The following is a 7,294-nucleotide window of genomic DNA, read 5'->3' on the forward strand; positions in this document are numbered from 1 at the left end:
GGCGTAAAACTCACTCAGTCACTCAACACACAAAGTTCTTTGTTCTTTGAGGGGCATTTTATAGTCTGTTTGCAGTGAAAACGTACCGATGAATATCACTTTAAACCAAAAAGTAAAACAAATAAAGTGAAATTAAGACTGCAAATCCTCATGATTTTACCTTGCCAATTGAACATATAAATCTCAGAATTTTATTCAACTCAGGATACAAGTTGTTTAACGATGACAGTTTCACATCGCTAGTATCGGTTTGTATTACAAGGGGTATGCACATCAAATGAAACACCGGGTTGTTCTAAGTAAACGCTCTTCACGTACCAGCGTGCATTTGTTTCACTGTTCCAACTACTGCGCTTACCCCATTGTGGCTACCTAATCGTCGTCTTTCCGACAGAACCGTCAGAAATCGCTTAAGAACTGTAGGCCTGAGGTCCAGAAGAGTAATCAAACGCACTCTACTAGCAGATCACCATCAGAGGCACCATTGGCATGGTGTCTGGCTCGACGTGCGAGGACATGGCGAAAAATTCACTGGTCAGGTGAAAGTCGTTTTCTGCTGCATGTCACAGATGGACGAGCAAGGGTTTGGAGGCTCAGAAATACGGCCTAAACACCAAGGAACATCAGACCAACTGTCCCATATGGAGGAAGTTCCGTTATGATATGTGGGTGTCACTCCCATGATTGCAAGTTGGACCTGGTTACCATACGAGGCAACCTTACAGGTGAACTGTACATCCGAAAGGTCCCGGTTCCAGTTGTTGTCGCCCATTTTTTACCTCAGTTCATGGCTGACAATGCCAGACCCCATTATTCAAGGGCAGTGGGTGCTTACCTCCAGAACAACGCAGTTACAACACTGCCTTGGCTTGCAATGAGTCCAGATCGGAATCCGTTGGAGCGACATGCACGTGTAAAACACCATCGTCGCTTCACTACAAACTCTAAGGACATACGTGTGGAAAACACTACAATCACTTCACTATATGCTATAAGGACATACTTGTGTAATCACGACTTACAATCACTTACTACACCCTCTAGGGGCATACGTGCGTAAAACACAAATACAATCACTTTACTACACCCCTAAGATCATACGAGTATAAAACACTACAATCACTTTACTACACCCTTTAATATCATACGTGTGTAAAACACTACAAATCACTTTACTACACCCTTAAGATCATACGTGTGTACAACACTACAATCACTTTACTACACCCTCTAGGGGCATACGTGTGTAAAACACAAATACAATCACTTTACTACACCCTCTAGGGGCATACGTGTGTAAAACACAAAGACAATCACTTTACTACACCCTTTCTAGCGACAAACACGTGTAAAACGCAATTTACAATAACTTCACTACACATTCTGAGACCAAACACGTGTAAAACAGTATTTATAACCACTTTACTACATATTCTGACGATATACATGTGTAAACCACGACAATCACTTTACTATACGCAGTAATCACATATTTTTATATGTTTACAATGAATTAAAATGAATAGATACTGACCCAGGCTTAGGAAACATTTTCTGATTGAAATGTGGTATTGAGCCTTTCAGTCCCTGGTTTGTCGACATACACGTGTAAACACTACTTACAATCGCTTAAAAACAAAGTATAATGAGATACACGTGTAAAACATGTGTAATATAGTGTTAAGCCCATTTCTGGTGTCCCCCGCCGTGATATTGCTGGAATATTGCTAAAAGCGGCGTAAAACTAAACTCAGTCAGTCAGTCAGTCAGTGTAATATAGAACCTTGCAGTCCCTGTTTATCGACATACACGTGTACACACTACTTACAATCGCTTAAAAACAAACTATGAGGAGATACACGTGTAGAACATGTGTAATATAGAACCTTTCAGTCCCTGTTTATCGACATACACGTGTAAACACTACTTACAATCACTTTACAACACACTATGAGGAGATACACGTGTAGAACATGTGTAATATAGAACCTTTCAGTCTCTGTTTATCGACATACACGTGTAAACACTACTTACAATCACTTTACAACACACTATGAGGAGATACACGTATAGAACATGTGTAATATAGAACCTTTCAGTCTCTGTTTATCGACATACACGTGTAAACACTACTTACAATCACTTTACAACACACTATGAGGAGATACACGTATAGAACATGTGTAATATAGAACCTTTCAGTCTCTGTTTATCGACATACACGTGTAAACACTACTTACAATCACTTTACAACATACTATAATGAGATTCACGTGTAATATAGAACCTTTCAGTCTCTGTTTATCGACATACACGTGTAAACACTACTTACAATCACTTTACAACGACATGAGGAGATACACGTGTAGAACATGTGTAATATAGAACCTTTCAGTCCCTGTTTATCGACATACACGTGTAAAACACTTTACAATCACTTTACAACACACTATGAGATACACGTGTAGAACATGTGTAATATAGAACCTTTCAGTCCCTGTTTATCGACATACACGTGTAAACACTACTTACAATCACTTTACAACACACTATGAGGAGATACACGTGTTGTAATATAGAACCTTTCAGTCTCTGTTTATCGACATACACGTGTAAACACTACTTACAATCACTTTACAACATACTTTAATGAGATTCACGTGTAATATAGAACCTTTCAGTCTCTGTTTATCGACATACACGTGTAAACACTACTTACAATCACTTTACAACATACTTTAATGAGATACACGTGTAGAACATGTGTAATATAGAACCTTTCAGTCTCTGTTTATCGACATACACGTGTAAACACTACTTACAATCACTTTACAACATACTTTAATGAGATTCACGTGTAATATAGAACCTTTCAGTCTCTGTTTATCGACATACACGTGTAAACACTACTTACAATCACTTTACAACATACTTTAATGACATACACGTATAGAACATGTGTAATATAGAACCTTTCAGTCCCTGTTTATCGACATACACGTGTAAACACTACTTACAATCACTTTACAACATACTTTAATGAAATTCACGTGTAACATAGAACCTTTCCGTCCCTGTTTTGTCCCCGTAAAGCTGATCATCTTATCATATTACAGTACTTACAGTTAGCACAGTGTGTGTGTGAGGAAACAGTGGTAGAGGTGTCAACATAGTCTATCATTATGGATTTCTAGTTTTAAGGAACAACCTGAAAATGGGTTGAATGGTGGCAGAGATGCATGTGATTGAGCCATATTATGCAATGCACTAGACCCGCAATGAACGCAGTGATTGTAATTTCGTTTTGCTAGCTCATGTGCCGCGTGGGATGTTCCTGTCGGGGCATCATGTTTTGGAGAGGGTCGATTGTCCGTTGATTCTGGCGATTCTATGGCTGGAAAGTGTTGACTGACTTTCTATACAAATAATATTGTTATATTAAATTAAAGCAGAATGCTTTCATGGGTGAATGTTTTCAGTTACGTTCGAAAGGAACGCATCTGCATGCAGATATGTCACTGTTTGAGTCATCACCGTCCACACTGAAAGTATTCTGTTGATGAGGTGCATGTATTATAAGCCTGTGATAGCGCATACATAGAAGTACAATAGTTATAATCAATATACTACGAGGGAGACCGGATTATAATATGCCACCAACCTAGGCTGGTCGGAGGAGGCAAGTTAATGGTTTATGCGACCAGGCTCAGCTCCATGATTCATATATGTCACAATACCCAGCTTGTCTAAATCGTTGCTCATTATATTAATCGCTGGATTGTCTTTTCCACAATCTATTCTTACAAGCTTCCATCATACAGAAGGAATCTTGCTAAGTTTGTCGTCAAACAACGATCGTGAATAAGGAAAAGATGTGAAAAGAGGAGCGAGTGAGTGAATTTAGTTTTACGCCGCCTTTAGCAATATTCCAGCGGGGGACACCAGAAATGGGCTTCACACATTATGCCCATGTGGGGAATCGAACCCGGGTCTTCGGCGTGAAGAGCGAACGCTTTAACCACTAGGCTACCCCATCGCCCCGAACAAAAGAGAAGCTCTTTGAGAGTGAAGAGGTATCTTCGTTCTGTTAGTTTTACGCCGCTTTTAGCAATATTCCAGCAATATCACGTCGGGGGATACCAGAAATGAGGAATCGAATCCGGGTCTCAGTTCCGATGAAGATACATGTTAATCAATAATATTGACATAGTTCGTGCAAAATGCATGTAGGGTTCTTAGATCATCCAAAAGGAACATATCTGTAGGTACGGGATAAACGCGTGAAGAGTCCAGTATGCTTGTTATAAGGGTTATATCTATCAGTCTATTACCAAATCATCTGAAGTCAGTGAGTTTGGTTTAGCAATATTCCAGAAAGAGTATTACAGTAGAGTTCAGAAATGGGCTTTACAAATTCGCAGTTTAACAGCGTTTAAACTGGACTGATTTCATAGTATGGTGAACTATGATTTTTGCCGACAGTTTAATACAGCTCTAGGTTTTCATACAAAGTGTAACACTATTATTCGTTGCCCTATCAAACAAGGTTTCTATAATACACGGATCTTAACGTGTGAGCGTGTTCCTGCATTACACACAATGCACAAAGTGTCGCGTAATCTTGTAGTTCCAACCATTATGCTCCTTTAAAACAATTGGAAAAAATTTCGTGTTCATGGTGGCAGAGAAACTGGTAGTGTCATACAGGATTCCTTTCTGGTGACTTTATCCTGTGTTTCGGCTGATCTGAGGAAACTGGAATGTAACAAAGGGTTTACTGATAACTTCAGAACTGCGTAATTGTAATAGTGATATCTTTGTTGTGTAAATGATGTGATCCTTAAACACTTGAGTCAGTTTACCGAATGACTGAGTGTCACGTTTCACGTTGCTAGTTCAGTGCACATTCTATCATTATAGGAGGCTTGATCATCTAGATTCTGTTTGAAGCTTTCCCAGAAAGGTTCTTGCAACGAGTTTTGAGTATGAGTGAAACATGGGTTCACCATATCAAAGCAACATGTCCCTGATGCTCAGTCACTGCGCCCTTTGGATGACAGCATGCTGGGACAGACGAGGCTTATTCCAAATCTGTCCTTATTTGAAGTTAGTATACTGAACCAAATTAAAAACTTGACACTTGTTAAAATGAATACCTGACTGGAATTAGTATAGTGGTAGTTAAATAGATATGCATCATACTGGTATAATCCAGGCAACAATACACACTATGGGAAGTTGATTGCGGGATCATTTTATCAGAAACGTAACGCATGACCTTAAATGATCCCACACGCGAACTTAACACAGATAAAACTGTTAGCAACAGAAGAAGTCAATCACGAGTGTGACCTCCTAGGTTCCACTACACTAAATCAGAATCACATGCTCCCTGAGCGAGAGACGTATGTAAACAACTGTGTGTCACAATACCCAGCTTGTCTAAATTAGGGTGACAGCTGTGATTGGATGAAATAGTGTGAGATGTTTATGCTTTTTAAAAGCACATCCATCCAGTAATTAAAACTGACCACAATTTTGAGTATTTAGTGCTGTCATTTTTATCACCATCACTTATTCTTATTGTGTGTACAGATATTTTCCAGCAGGTAACATTTGGTGCGGAACTGGAGTTTATGTGTTCCGCTTCCTGTGCTGGGAATTGAGCCGGGCAAGTTGGGCAGAAATTGTGTTTTATTGTAGTTTGAAGGCCTGACTGTACCCATGTGTACCTGGAATGGCTGTTGATAACCTGGATAATTTTAAAAAATAAAAGGTTACTATAGAAGTCCATGGGAAAACATTTGGTGTTGTGTAACCCCTAGGGCGGCCTTGACAGCAACACAACGTCTTCCTCATCGACTAGAGAAATTGTCGGAACACTCTAAAAGTAATTCCTTGTCACTGCTGCTTGCTTAAGTTCTTGCAAGCTCTGGGCATGATTAATCAGATGTCGCATTCACATGTGTTCCGTCGGGTCCAAGTTGTGGCCTAAGATGTTGCACGTCAAAGTCATGTCTTGTATTCGTATGAAGGCCACTGGCCCAAATACAGAGAAAATGCATACTCACATATTACATTAATACATGACTTCGTACATACATTACATTAAATTGTTCCAGTATTCATGTTTTGTTCATTTCATTACTTTGAGATGGACATATACATACTTTTCTCACATCGATATCGTTCGAAGACAGAAGCATACTAAATTTATACATAATCGGATTATAACAATACAGTTGAGACTGATATATGAGCGGCAAATCGTGAATCAAACTCTCGAACTTATATCTGACCCAACTCGATAACTACTTAAATTCGGAATATAACCTCCTCCTTTCATGGCCGCCACTACAAAGTCCAATTGTGAAAACTAAGAGAGTACCATATCTCTTTTAAACAAATGTGAAGATACTTAAATTCATGAATTTATGCAAATATGTTACGCATGTGTATCTCTCTGATGTGTCAACAGCTATGTTAATGTAACACAAATTCCTGAAAAGGCAATAAATTACTATTCTATTCTTATCGGAATTACATATTACGATAAAAAGATTAATTCCCAGATTTCAAAGAGGATATAAACGTAAACTTAAATCTAACGCCAGCCATCTTTCTCAGACGCGGACCCAGAGTTGGGTGCGTGCGTGCGCACCCCACTTCTCCCCTTAAACATTTTCCCCTGAGGAGCATTTCCCCCTCACCTTTGGACTTTAAGTGATTATTGTTTCACTTTTTTTCACGCTTTATGGCCAAATCTTTCACGTCAGTCGCCAACACGCCATTGTCGTGTGTATGATACAACAGGAAACTAAAAAGAATCACCCACTCGCAATTATGACAAATAGTGTTTCTAAAATTGGTGAGTATACAATATTGCCTTTTAGACGCAGCATCGAATCTACAGTTGCAGTCCAACTATACGACCAGTTCTTGGTACTGCCCTTGATATAGAGAGTCAGGTAAGGTAAAAACCACCCCTACCATTTTTTGTAAATATGAGTGAGTTTAGTTTTACGCCGCTTATTAGCGATATTCCAGCAATATCGCGGCGGGGGACACCGGAAATGGGCTTCACGCATTGTACGTATGTGAGAATCGAACCCGGGACTTCAGCGTGACGAGCGAACGCTTTTACCCCGCCGTCCCTTGTAAATATGAAGCTAGGAAATCAAACCATCGACCTCCCACAGAAATATCCACGAATTATGCTGAAATACATTGACAGCAAAATATATTATCATAGATGGCCGGCGTTCCACAAAGCTTACAAAGTCAAACACTCGCT

This window comes from Haliotis rubra, unplaced genomic scaffold, assembly GCF_003918875.1.
Source record: "Haliotis rubra isolate DU_JTF1 unplaced genomic scaffold, ASM391887v1 Scf3, whole genome shotgun sequence".
NCBI lineage: Eukaryota > Metazoa > Mollusca > Gastropoda > Lepetellida > Haliotidae > Haliotis > Haliotis rubra.